Source organism: Haemorhous mexicanus, chromosome 21, assembly GCF_027477595.1.
Source record: "Haemorhous mexicanus isolate bHaeMex1 chromosome 21, bHaeMex1.pri, whole genome shotgun sequence".
NCBI classification, from domain to species: Eukaryota; Metazoa; Chordata; class Aves; order Passeriformes; family Fringillidae; genus Haemorhous; species Haemorhous mexicanus.
The window spans coordinates 7,647,048-7,659,290 of NC_082361.1; the positions used below are offsets into that span (position 1 = coordinate 7,647,048).

Below are 12,243 nucleotides of genomic sequence, written 5' to 3' on the forward strand. Positions count from 1 at the left end.
AAGCCGTTTGGTGGAGGAGAGGACAAGTTCTGCTGCTGCTGCTGCTACTGGGTTTGAAAAATCACTGTCGGGAAATAACTCCGTTGGGAAGCAATTTAAAAATTGCACAGTGGGTCTGCTCCCTCCATTTGTTTTGTGCAGGGAGCCGGGCCTCGGCAGAGCGCGGCAGCCAGATAGATGCCGGTGCCCACCGCAGCAGCACGCGGCCCCATTTGTTTCCATGATGAGCCATTCCCATAAATGCTTCCCGTGTGTTTATTTGAATGTGAAATTGCCTCAACACCTCTGATCAGCTCGATGGTTGCACACAGGAATAAGCTCACACATGAAGAGGGGTGTGCTGCAGTTGTTCCTGCTCAAAGGCTGGGCCTTCAATGTTATATATTTGGTCTTTTTTTTTCCTTTCTTTTTTTTTTTTTTGTCTTTTTTTTGGTCCTTTTCCATGTGTTTTAGAACCAAGAGAAATCATCACCATGTTTAAAATGAGCTTTTGATGAAAAGGATGAGAGAATTCATGAGTTCCTTACCTGTTGCAGTACAAACACAGCTACATTCAGGGGAAAATGATAAAATCAGAATCCCAGAATGGTTAGGGTTGGAAGGGACCTTAAAATCACTTTGTTCCACCCCCTACCATGGTCATGGTCAAGGATACCTTCCACTATCCCAGGTTGCTCCAAGCCCTGTCTAACCTGACCTTGGACGCTTCCAGGGATCCAGGGACAGCCACAGATTCTCTGGGCAACTTGTGCCAGGGCATCCCCACTCTCATAGTCAAGAATTTTTTCCCAATAAGCTTAAACTTTCTTCTAACCCTGTCTTCTGTCAGTTTGAAGCCATTTCCCCTTGTCCTGTCATTCCATGTCCTTCTCCAGCTCCCTTTAGGTACTGGAAGGCTGCAGTTATTCACCCCTGAGCCTTCTCCACACTGAGCAATCCCAACTCTCTCAGCTTTTCCTCATGGGACAGGTTCCATCCCTCTGATCATCTTCGTGCCTGTGTTACAGGAGGAAGGAATTGGTTATGTTGCAAACAGGGACAAAAGAAGCTGTCCCAAAACACTGCTGGTACAGGGATCAAATTTCCCAGGTGCTGGAGTAGCTTTTTCAGTGACTTATTCAGGAATACTGGGCAGGCTGTGACAGTCCTTGGGTACTTTGGAAAAGTCACTGAAGTTTGTGGTTTTTTCAGCTTCCACTAAGGAAAGGGGTGATAGGGCACAGGGAAGGTATGGAAAACTGTGTTTTAATGAGAGGCAGATAAATTTTTGCAAGGCTGCCTTGATGCCATTCCCCTTGAGGTCAACTGCTCTGTAAGTCTCTCGAAAGAGGCTCATGCTGGATGTCGGGTACAAAGATATTTTTATTGACGTCTGTGTTGGTTTTCAGTTGTTGGTTTTAGCTTCCTTGTAGGGCAAATATAAAGGAACAGATGAATGGGAAGAATTCCTTTCTTTCCCTGTGAATAAGCTGTTGTTCACCTGGGCAGCTTTGATGGCTGGGTTTGAAGGGAATTCAGGAGGCAGAGCTGCCTCGCGCCGTCGCACAGGGCTGGCTGTTAGATCTGCCTTAGTGTTTGAGCAATGCTGTGAGAACCTGGTGTGTTCATGTTCACTGGGGGCTAACTGAGGGAATTGTCTTGCATAAAGTCCCCATTGTACTTCCCCTCCTGTCTAGATAAATTTGGCCATCGCTGCATCCTTGAAAGGAATTTTCCATTATCCTTTCATTGACTCTCCTCTCCCTCATGGAAGCAAAGCAATAGCGTAGTGGGAAGTTGTAGCACCGAACTCATAATTGCAAGTTCAGCCAGGATCCATAATTGGACGGGATTGTAACTCTAATAGAGAAGGATGCATCGTCAGATACAGTTAATTCTTACAATGATGTTCCCCATTGATTTCACCAGGCTTGCGTGTCGTTGCAGGTGCCTTTGGGTAGTTATCAGGTCCAAGGAGAGGGATTCCTTGGGGTTTCTCTCCTCGGATAAGATTTTGTAGGATTGAGCCTAATTACTTGCACTGTCAAGGCATTGATCCCAGATGATGTGATGGGAAGTTTCCACTTAGGAGGTGTGCAGGTTTGCTTTTATTTGAGCTTGGTTAAGTGGCCTCCTGTGTCTCCTGGAGAAGGAGGACAGCAGGTCCTCTAGTGCTTTGGCAAGGCAGATTAGAGAGAGTGTCCCACAGGACAATATTCAGCAAGGGAGAATTTGTTCTCGTAGCTCAGGAGCAGCAGAGCCACTGGTACCTGGTTTTCAGTGCAGGAATACATGGAGAAGTAAGAGGCAGGGTCACAGCATGCTGCACCACTCACCTTCCCAGCCTCTAGGGTTGTGGGAAGCCCTTACACTGATGTTACCATGTCTTTGGAAAGTCTCCAGAGAAATTATAGGGGAGAAGAGTGTAAGAATGTAATAAAGCAGGGGAGATCTTCCCCTGGAGTCTTGGTCTTTGCTGTTGGGCTCTGCCCTTTCTCTGAGATTTGAGCTGGGAGAGGCATTGCTGGCTTATGCCAAGAAGTGCTCTGTTCACACCCAGATCTTCAGTGAGACACCCTTTCTCTTCACCACAGACCCTGCCTGTGCCCACACCAGCTCCTCACTCTCCACTTTGACAGATCAGGGTGAGCTCTGCTCTGTGGCATGCAGTCTCAAGGGAGCTGGAATTCAGATTGCTTTTCCAAGTGAAACAAGTCCTGAGAGAAGCTGTCAGGCTGTGCACAGCTCTGTGCTCAGAGGCTGAAGTGACCCTCAGCTGGGGCCAGGGATGGCTGGTTTGCTCCTTCCTGCTGACTCCTCGAGGATTTCCAGAAATCAGATTTTCTTGCAACCTATTTACAACAGGTTTGTGCACTGCAAGGCTCTGCTTGCTGTGTGTGCTGCTGGCTCCCCTTTCCCATTCCCCTGGGAATCCCAGGAGCTGTGGGAACCTTTTTGCATTCTGGCTCTTGTCTTTAGGGCCATGGGTCATTGCACCTTCCCCCAGTGCCGGAGTCTCTGTGAGAGAGAACCTGACAGTGTTGGAAGGATGTGAATCCACATCCCCCGCTGGCCAGCAGAGCAATATCAAAGCTTTGATACTTCAGGGTGGCATGTGTTCAGTCAGGTTCCACTCTGAGTTTGAGAGGAAAATATTATAGCAAAAATCCTCCTAAAGCAAGGAGGCAGAGCCCTGTGCACAAACTCCACTCCAGCTCCATCCCTCTCATTCTGGGGTGGGGTTTGCCCTGTGCCCAGCAAAATATATTCAGCTCCAGGTCTGAGAGTGCAGCCCCAAGTTCTCCTGGTCACAGGCAGCACCTTCTTGGTGGTGAAACCAAATAGTGAAAGGTGTGGGGGTAGCAGCAGTACTGTAACTCCAAGGCTGTATCAGCTCCCTGCCCACCTCATTGAGGATTCCCTGAGTATAATGAGCCCTTCCTTACTGGAGTGGAGGCACAGGCAAGGTTCCTGCACCTCTGCTTTCTCAGGCCACAGATCAGCTGCTCTGTAACACAGAAATGTGGAACAGATGCTGTTCAGCTTCCTGGGTTGGGGGAAACTGAGGCAGGGAAAGTGATGATGCTGTTTGGAGACCCTGTGAGGGGCTGAGCCATCCCAAGCCCATTTGTCTTGGAGATCCACAGACTGTCTGCCCTCCCTTGCACTCTAGTTTGAGCCTCTGGGACCTGCTGGGAGCCCCTGGGACCTGCCAGGAGGTTCCCATAACTGCTGCCAAACCCCTGGATCTGGGGCTGATGTCACTCCCCATCCAGCAGGGATCAGGTACAGAATTGCTGGAAAGCCAGACACAAAGGATGGAGTGCAAAGACAAAAGGATGCTTTTGTTCCTGTGATGGCTGAGGCATGCTGGAGGGCACCCACCTGCCTGGGGTGTCTCAAGGAGTGTCCTCAGCTGGCTGCTGCTCCTCAGGCTGTCTCTGGAATCTGCTTGGGCTTGAGCTGCACCGGCCTGAGCCTGCTCCCCCACGCTTGGGTCTGGGATTGCTTCACCCCTCCTGGCATCACCTGTGAAAAGAGGAAGAGGGGAAAACATCCCGCTCTGTTTTCCTGCACAGCTCCCCAGCACCCCAGGGAAGGGAGGGCATGGCTTTGGGATGCTCCTCAGCTGAGGTCTCTGTGAACAAGGCACCTGGCTGATTCCATAGCACGCAGTGATGGTTTTGACAAATTAGCAGAGTTCAATTATGTACCTTGGATTGGTGTCAGCCCTGTGTGTGCGTGTGCTGGGCTGGCTGGCGGAGCCTTCTGAGGGCTGTTAGAGAAATGAGAAGCTGGGCTTTGATCTGCCTCTGTATTTGGTGGTTAAAACAAGGCCTTTTATAAGGGAATATTAGGTATTCGGAGTCTACTACATATGAGGAAGCTTGGCTTTGATCCTCTCCCATCTCCAGAGGCAGCAGGCAGTTATTATTTCATGGGGAACTAAACGAGGTGCAGAATGAAATTTGGGTACTGCTCTCTTTGCTGCTGCCTCTGGCCTCGCTGGAGCTGAGTGAATGCTGCAGGCAGGACATCACTTCACTCTTCCACACTCCTCAGGGAATTGCCTCCCTGCTCTGCCTTAGGCTTGACTCGCCTTCAAACTGGGGGAGATGTTGCTGGCAATCAAGGGGGAGACAAAAGGTGATAAAGCAAACATGTCAATTTGGGCTGCTTCCAGGGGCATGAAGGAAAAATGGGTCTGCCTGTGTCTGGTGCTGTCTGTCTGTCCTTGGGGATGCTTCTTCCTTCCTGGCAGCCCTGTGTCCATCCCCTCCTTGTGTGGTCAGCCCATGGCACAGACAGGTTAGGATTCCCCAGGAAGGGACACAGAGCCTTTAGAATCCCTCAGGAAGGAACACAGAGCCTTTAGAATTCCTCAGGAAGGGACACAGAGCATTTAGGATTCTTTTGGAAGAGACACAGAGCTGTTAGAATCCCTCAGGAAGGGACACACAGCTGCTCCCTGCAGGGACAGACGGACAGGTCAGCCTGGGTGGTGCACACCCAGCTGGTTCATGGCGCATGGAGCTGTGCTGCTCTCTGTGAGGCCAGGAAAGAGCAGCCCAGAGGAGACACCACAGCTCCTACGTGACCTGCAGATCCCCAAATGTCAGGAATGAGTTGCCTTAATGATACAAATCTTGTCTTTATGCCCCAGAGCACCAGGATCCCTCCCTCCCAGCAGGCTGAGCCCCAGCACCACAGCCATGCTCACACTGTGATATCCAGGGCAGTGTGGCAGTGGGGGATGCTCCTTATTCCCAACCATTCTCTGCTGTCTGTCATGGATGCTGCTTTTCCAGCGAGTGAACAAATGTGGTGCTTTTTCATGATGGCTTATTTTGCCTGCAGAGCAATGAGGCACTGCCACAGCCCATAAAACCCACTCTGAGTCCCTCTCCATTCCTGCTGGACTCTGGCTGTGCAGGAAAGCTGGGCTGGGGTTGCTCCAGCCTCCTTTTTGCTCCTTTAATCACTGCTGGCTGTAAGTGTGGGGGTTCACTCATGCTCCTCCTGCCTATGCCAGGGGTGCTGAGCTGCTGGGAGAGGGGCTGCTGCTGGAACCTGGAGCTGGGCAGCACCAGGGGCTGCAGGTAAATGCTGGTGGAGCTGCAGGCACTTTAACTTCCCTGGACTGTGCTGGAGATAAAGGCTTTTACATCTGTTCCTGGAGGCAGTGCGGGTCTTCCCATTTATTTATTTATTTTCCGATTGTATCTGATACAGCCTCAGCGAGTAATTGAGTGTTTGAGAGTGAAAAATTATCTCTCCGGCTTGGCCCTTATCTTGACAGCAAAGCAGCACTTTTAATTTAATTTTGTTCAGAGCATGTGGGTAACAAATTTCACTAATCGCTCTGCTGTCGCCCTCCGCATGGTAACGAGCCTCTTGTTTCCCAGGAAGCTGAACATAAACACGGAGCTGGATGCAGGCAGGAGGAGGGAGAGGGCTGGAGCTGCTTGGAAAATGAAGATGCTTTTGGTTGTGGATTCCTGTGGCACCATGGATTTGTCTCCTGGCTGCAGCAGGAAAGGGAGCAGAAGGTGGTGGATGTCGCATTTGTTCCTGCGTGATGTTTGGCTGTAGGGGGAAACTGAGGCACGGAGGGATGTGCCCCAAGCCTGGGGAGCTGTTGCAGAGCAGAGATTTGTATTCTCATCCTGTTCTGTCAGTTTGCATCTATTCCAAAAATAATGGATGGAGGCAAAAGATGGTTTGGGGCTTTTTTTTTTTTTTTTTTTTTTTTTTTTTTTTTTTTTTTTTTTTGAGGTTGCAGCCCACTTCCCCAATCCCAGCTCTGCCTGCAGGGTGACAGTGGGACAGCAGGGAGCATGGTGAAGGTCCAGCCAGGATGAACAACATGAGTCCTTGGACTTCTCTTGCCACCAGCCCCTGGGACAGCTCCTGCCAAGTCTTGAGCCCTCCCTGCCACCCTGGCCTCTATCACTGCTCTCCTCCTGGTTTCTAAAATCAATTTATCTGTCTGACCAGCCCTCCACTCGCTGAGCACAATCCTCCCTGGGCTGTGACTCAACACAAACTATTTCATAGATAATGACTACTTTTTTTTCCCCTTTTTCCTGTAGGAATAATGTTTTTGCTACACTGTATTGAAAATTGCTTTCCCTTCTCCTTAAAATGAAACTTTCCACTCAGATTTGCCTTTGTGCTTGTATATTGTAAAATTGGGACTCATTTGGAGTGTAAAACAAAAAAAGATCGGGCCTTAATTCCAGGAGAAGTGCTTTCATTGATTTTCATGAAAGAAAATTCCAGTGCAGGCAGTATCTACCTTTAAATATGTAGCTGTTTCTTTAATGTGATTTTATCTCAACCAATTCAGCACTGAGAACATGAAAGCAAAACTGACTTCATTGATTTTAATTGTCCCTGCCCAGAGAAATGCAAAAAAAAATACAGCAGTGCCAGGAGAGCAAATTGAGTTTGCACAAATTCTTTCCCCCTTTGCTGTGCCAGAAGGTTTAAGATGTGTGGGTAGGAGAATCTGCCCGTGGTGACCCTGGTGCTGATGGGGCTGGTGGATCAGCATGTCAGCCTGGGCCACTTTGGTCATCTGTATTCCCCCCTCTCCCCAGCTGCTCATTCCTTGCCCAGCATTCAAGGCTTTGCCTTTGCCTCCTTCCTCCTCTTGGTTGGGATTTGCTGCTGAGGTCTCCCTGCCAGCTGCAGCACAATGCCTTAGAGCAAAGGGGGAGCACCACCAACAGCTGTATAATTAGGAAGCAAATACATTTATTCAGTACATAAGGCTGTATAACTCCAGGAACACCTGAAGAGCCGAGGCTCAGGCTGCTGGAGGAGCACAAGAGCTCACTGGGAGCTCAGTCAGTGAGCCCTTGACCTTGCTGTGGGGTCCAGCAGCCCAACCCCAGCCTCCCCACAATGCCCAAGCCACCCCTTGGCACCCTCCTCCCCCTGACCCACAGTCCAGGGCTGCCTTTTCTGCAGCTCCCTGTGCTGTGCTGGAGGACGTCTCGGCTAATTGCTAGAGGATAATTCATAAATGTTAATAGTATTAATCTGATTCAGCATGTGCTCAGCAAGATCTAATCCTCTATAAATCCAGAAGCGACTGATCTCACCCTTCTGCTGCACAACGTGGCTGCCTTTCCTCCTCCTTTCCCCCATGCCTTCCTCTGTGCACCCTCTGTGTCCTTGGAGGGTCTCCTCAGGGTTCTCCCTACACAGGGGAAGCAAAGCTGCCACTTCAGGGCTGATCCACATCCTGCTGACTCTGGGGCTGGAGACTGCCCAGTGCCCAAGCTCTGACCCAGATCTGGGCTGGAGCTGTGAGCACCTTCACTGGGATTTGTCCAGGACTGCAGTGGAGAAGATGCCTCAGGAAGAGGCTGGGACCAGGTGTGGTGTAGATGGTGTGTGATGAAACACCTGCCTGTGCTCTCAGCCCCTGCCTGGGGAGCTCATTGCATCCACATCCCTCCCCTTTAGAAGGAAGGGGCTCTGGGGCTGGGTAGTGCATGAAGGATGGTGGGGTCATGGTGCAGCAGAGCTGTGTCTGACTGGAAGGAGGATCTGCCATCCCCATCCCATCCCAGTTTCCCATCCCAATTTCCCATCCCAATTTCCCATCCCAATTTTCCATCCTATCCCAATTTCCCATCCCAATTTCCCATCCCAATTTTCCATCCTATCCCATTTCCCATCCCATCCCATCCCAATTTCCCATCCCAATTTCCCATCCCAATTGCCCATCCCATCCCCCAGAGGGACCATCCTGCTGAGGAAGAGGAGGCTGCAGGGCAGGAGGGGAGACAGGCAGTGCTGCTCCCTCCCCGTGCAGGGCTGCTCCATGTCCAGAGCCTCCTGCCAACATCCATTGCTCATCTTAATTGGCGTTTGACTTGATTGGACACGATCTGCCCCTCGTAGGACACCTCGGGACGTGTCTGTGTGTGAGGCTGTCCTGGAAACGCTGCTCTGTCCTGTTAATGAGCCTCTGCTGGAACAGAACGATGGATCGTTAAGCGCCCGATTCCTCCAGCACGCCAGCGACACCGGCGGGCTCTGGGAGCATCCCGGGGTGCCAGCTGGGCTGGGCTGGGCTGGGCTGGGCTGGGCTGGGCTGGGCTGGCTGTCCCCCAGGGGTGCTGCTGTCTCCCAGGGGTGCTGCTGTCCCCCAGGAGATGCTGCTGTCCCCCAGAGGTGCTGCTGTCCCCAGGAGATGCTGCTGTCCCCCAGGGGTGCTGCTGTCCCCAGGAGATGCTGCTGTCCCCAGGAGATGCTGCTGTCCCCAGGGGATGCTGCTCTCCCCCAGGGGTGCTGCTGTCCCCAGGAGATACTGCTGTCCCCCAGGAGATGCTGCTGTCCCCAGGGAATGTTACTGTCCCCCAGGAGATGCTGCTGTCCCCAGGAGATGCTGCTGTCCCCAGGAGATGCTGCTGTCCCCCAGAGGTGTTGCTGTCCCTAGGGGATGCTGCTGTCCCCCAGGGGTGCTGCTGTCCCCCAGGGGTGCTGCTGTCCCCCAGGGGATGCTGCTGTCCCCCAGGGGATGCTGCTGTCCCCAGGAGATGCTGCTGTCCCCAGGGCATGCTTCTGTCCCCCAGGAGATGCTTCTGTCCCCCAGGGGATGCTGCTGTCCCCCAGGGGTGCTGCTGTCCCCCAGGGGATGCTGCTGTCCCCCAGGGGATGCTGCTGTCCCCGAGCTGGTTGCTCTGCATGCAGCACAGCTTGGCGGGGGTTGCTAAGCACCCCCAGCACTCTCTGTTCTCCCCAGCCCCGTTTTCCTCGGGAGCTGGGAATACATTTCCATATCCGAGTGGTGGCCGTGAAGCGTTCCCTGTGATGCTGTGATGCTATTGTCTCCCAGGGGGTGGGGAAGATTGCAAAGCACTTGGCGTTTAACACCCACATATGGTTAACACCACGGGCTGTGTGCTGATAAAGAGGGGGTAATTAAAGTTTATTTTTTTTTTATAGACTAATCTCCCAAGCATGTATTTATGAGCCTGATTTAGAAACAGCATATTACTGAGAACACGGGATATTTGTGTTGCTCATAAATCCATACATGTTCTGAACACACCTTTTCTCTTTTTCTTTTCTTTTTTTTTTTCTTCCCCCCCCTAAATTTAGGCAGTACTGCCAATATTAAGAAGAATTGAGCCCAGAGTTTTGTTGGGCTTTCCCCCCCCTCCTTTTTTTTGGGCGGGCAAAGGAAAGTGTACAAAGCAGTGAGTAATTAAATGCACGAGGAAATGATATTTCAAAGGAGACACAGTGCGTTTGGAGGGGCTGTTTGCTGAGTGTTTACACCAGTGGATTTGAATTTATCTTCATCTTGCAGCAGGTGCAGAATCTTCAGTAGAAAGTGGTGCTTTGCAAGCGGTTTCTGAGCAGGGGCTCACATCCTCACCAGGATAATTTGCACTGGGGTTTGAGGGGAGACAAAAGAATCCTGGGTGGGGAAGGTGGTGGTGGCCAGAGTCCTTCTGACCACAGTGCTGGACACTCCTCTTGTTTTCCAGGCTAATTAAGCCACCCTTGGTTCACCAGCAGGGAGCATGGCAGGTATGATTCTGCCCTGAAATGGAGCACTTTGCTTTTGCTTTCTGCTTCTCTCTCCTTGGATTTTGTGGGCTGTGGGGAGAAGTTACTTCTCTCTGGACAGAAGTAATTTATTCCTATTTTTTGTCCTGGTGGTGTGCCCTGCTCACTGCTTGGGTGCAGACTCTCTGAGAATCCTCATGGTCCATGTTTTTCCCTTCAAAACTGCCTGGGTGAGCACTTGGAAATCCACTCACTTCCTTGCAACCTCTCAGAACACTACAGAAACATCTTTGATTAAGGATATAGAGAGATCATCTTAATGTATGAAACATTTATTAGGGGAGAGGGATCTGGGGGGTGAGTTTAGTCTCAGCCATGCCTGGTTACCATCTTCCTCTTGGGCTTTTTGAAGCCCACAAGACCCAAACTAGGACTTCTGTTGGGTGCTGGAGCTCTCCACCATCCATAAAGGTCTTGTATTCCCCACCCAGCTTCCTCCTCTTGGTAAAGGACATTGATACAGCTTGTTTGGTGCACCTGGAGCTTTAAATCTGGTCTTTAAACACTTCCCTGAAAGCCTGGAGATGACAAGGAGAGGAGGGAAAGCCCAGGCTTAGCTAGGTCAACCTCTCATTTGTGGCATTGGGTTTATTTGGGGCTGCCTGAGCTACTGAGCTGGGCTTGGATCCCCTCCCCGGGTTGAAGAAGGAAGGGGTCAGTTTGTCTCACCTCTAGACCAGGGTGAAGCCCTGGAGAACCTGCTGAGGTGGGTTTGGTTAGCAGGGTCTTGCTGAAAATACATTTGCTTGTGGTTTTAAAGGCTTGGAATGAAGCTGATTTTCTCCAGATAGGTGTTTAAATGTAGCACAGCAGTGCTGGAGCATCAGTGGTCTGCAGAGCAGGGAAAGAGATGGAAAACAGAAGCCCAGTCCCTCTCTTTAAGTGCTTTTCCAGCAGTCTCCCTTGAAACCTGGCAGCTAACTGGTTGTGAACAATAAAGAGCTGAACTGGAAGCCCAATTTCAGCTCGAGCAGAAGCCCCCTTGTTTTGGTTCAGTTGGTCAAAACCAAACATCAGGCACTTCTAGAGGTCAGTGATTAGCAGTGATGGAAATGAGAGAGTGCAGGAGGGAAGGGAGTTACAGGAGACTTGGAGCAATTCTCCCTTTCCTTGAGCAGCCAAGCTCAAACTCATGGAACTGTAAAGGGATTTTTACTGTTTCAAGCCCCCGTGCTGCTCTCCTCTGAGTCATGGGGAGAGAAGAAGCCACATGGACCAATGGGGATGTGAAATCCTAATTCCTCCAGCTCCACTCTGGCTGCAGTTTGGTGAAAGCTGCCATCATACCTGGGATTTGGGCTCTTTGTGAAAAGGGGATAATACTTGTCTCACTCATAAGGGATTTATGATTTAATGTTTGCAAAGCACTTTAAGACCCTGGATTGAAAGGTGATTTATAAGGGTGAAATCCAGCGTTGTCTGGTCCATTGTATATTTGATTTTGTCCACTTATCCTCATGGGGGCTTTTTTCCCTTGCCTTTTTTTTCCTATTCCCCTCCCTCTTTTTTACTTTTTTGCATTTGTGTTGTAACTTCAAGCCAAGCAGGGGTTGTGGCAGGCACAGTATGCCCGGCAAGAGGAGGATTTTGCCTCCCATGGAAGTGCTAACTTATGCTGATGATATGAATAAAGATTGGAAAAGAAAAAAAGAGGATTGCAAGGTGAGGGGCACAGGGGATTGGCAGTAAAGCTGTGAAATAGGAGTGGGATGGCTGTTTAGATGATCTATGCATAAGGAAAGATGCTTCATAAATAATCAATTTACTTGCTCCTCTTGGTCTCAGTGATGGGGGTATTTTCCAGCAGATCAGCCACTTCTCCTGTCCTACAAACCCAGGTTGGACTATCCCCTGTGCAGGCTCCAACCTGGGGATGCTGTGGTGGGGCTTGGTGCCCTGCCTGGGAAGCAGAGGTTGTGCTGAGCATGAGGTCCCTGGCCTGGCCCCAGCACCTCCAGCAGCAGCTCTAGGCAAATCACAGAGTGTGCAAATGCTGACTTGGATCCATTTCCAATTCAGTTTTCAAACTGATGCTTTTTAAATCTAACTTTGCTGATGAGGCAACAAGGGCTGGGGCGCAAGTGGGGAGAGACGGCTTCCAAAAATCAAGAGGTGTCCTCACCTGAATCCTGAGCAGAGCTGTGCTCAGCTCTGCCAGCAGCTGGGTCA

At 50.7% G+C, this 12,243-nt stretch overlaps 1 protein-coding gene across 3 annotated transcripts in view; it reads left to right on the forward strand.

Moving 5' to 3' along the window:
- ASTN2 (astrotactin 2) overlaps positions 1 to 12,243 on the forward strand; it is a 326,876-nt gene that overhangs the window by 106,279 nt on the left and 208,354 nt on the right. The gene's annotated exons all lie outside the window — the stretch shown is intronic.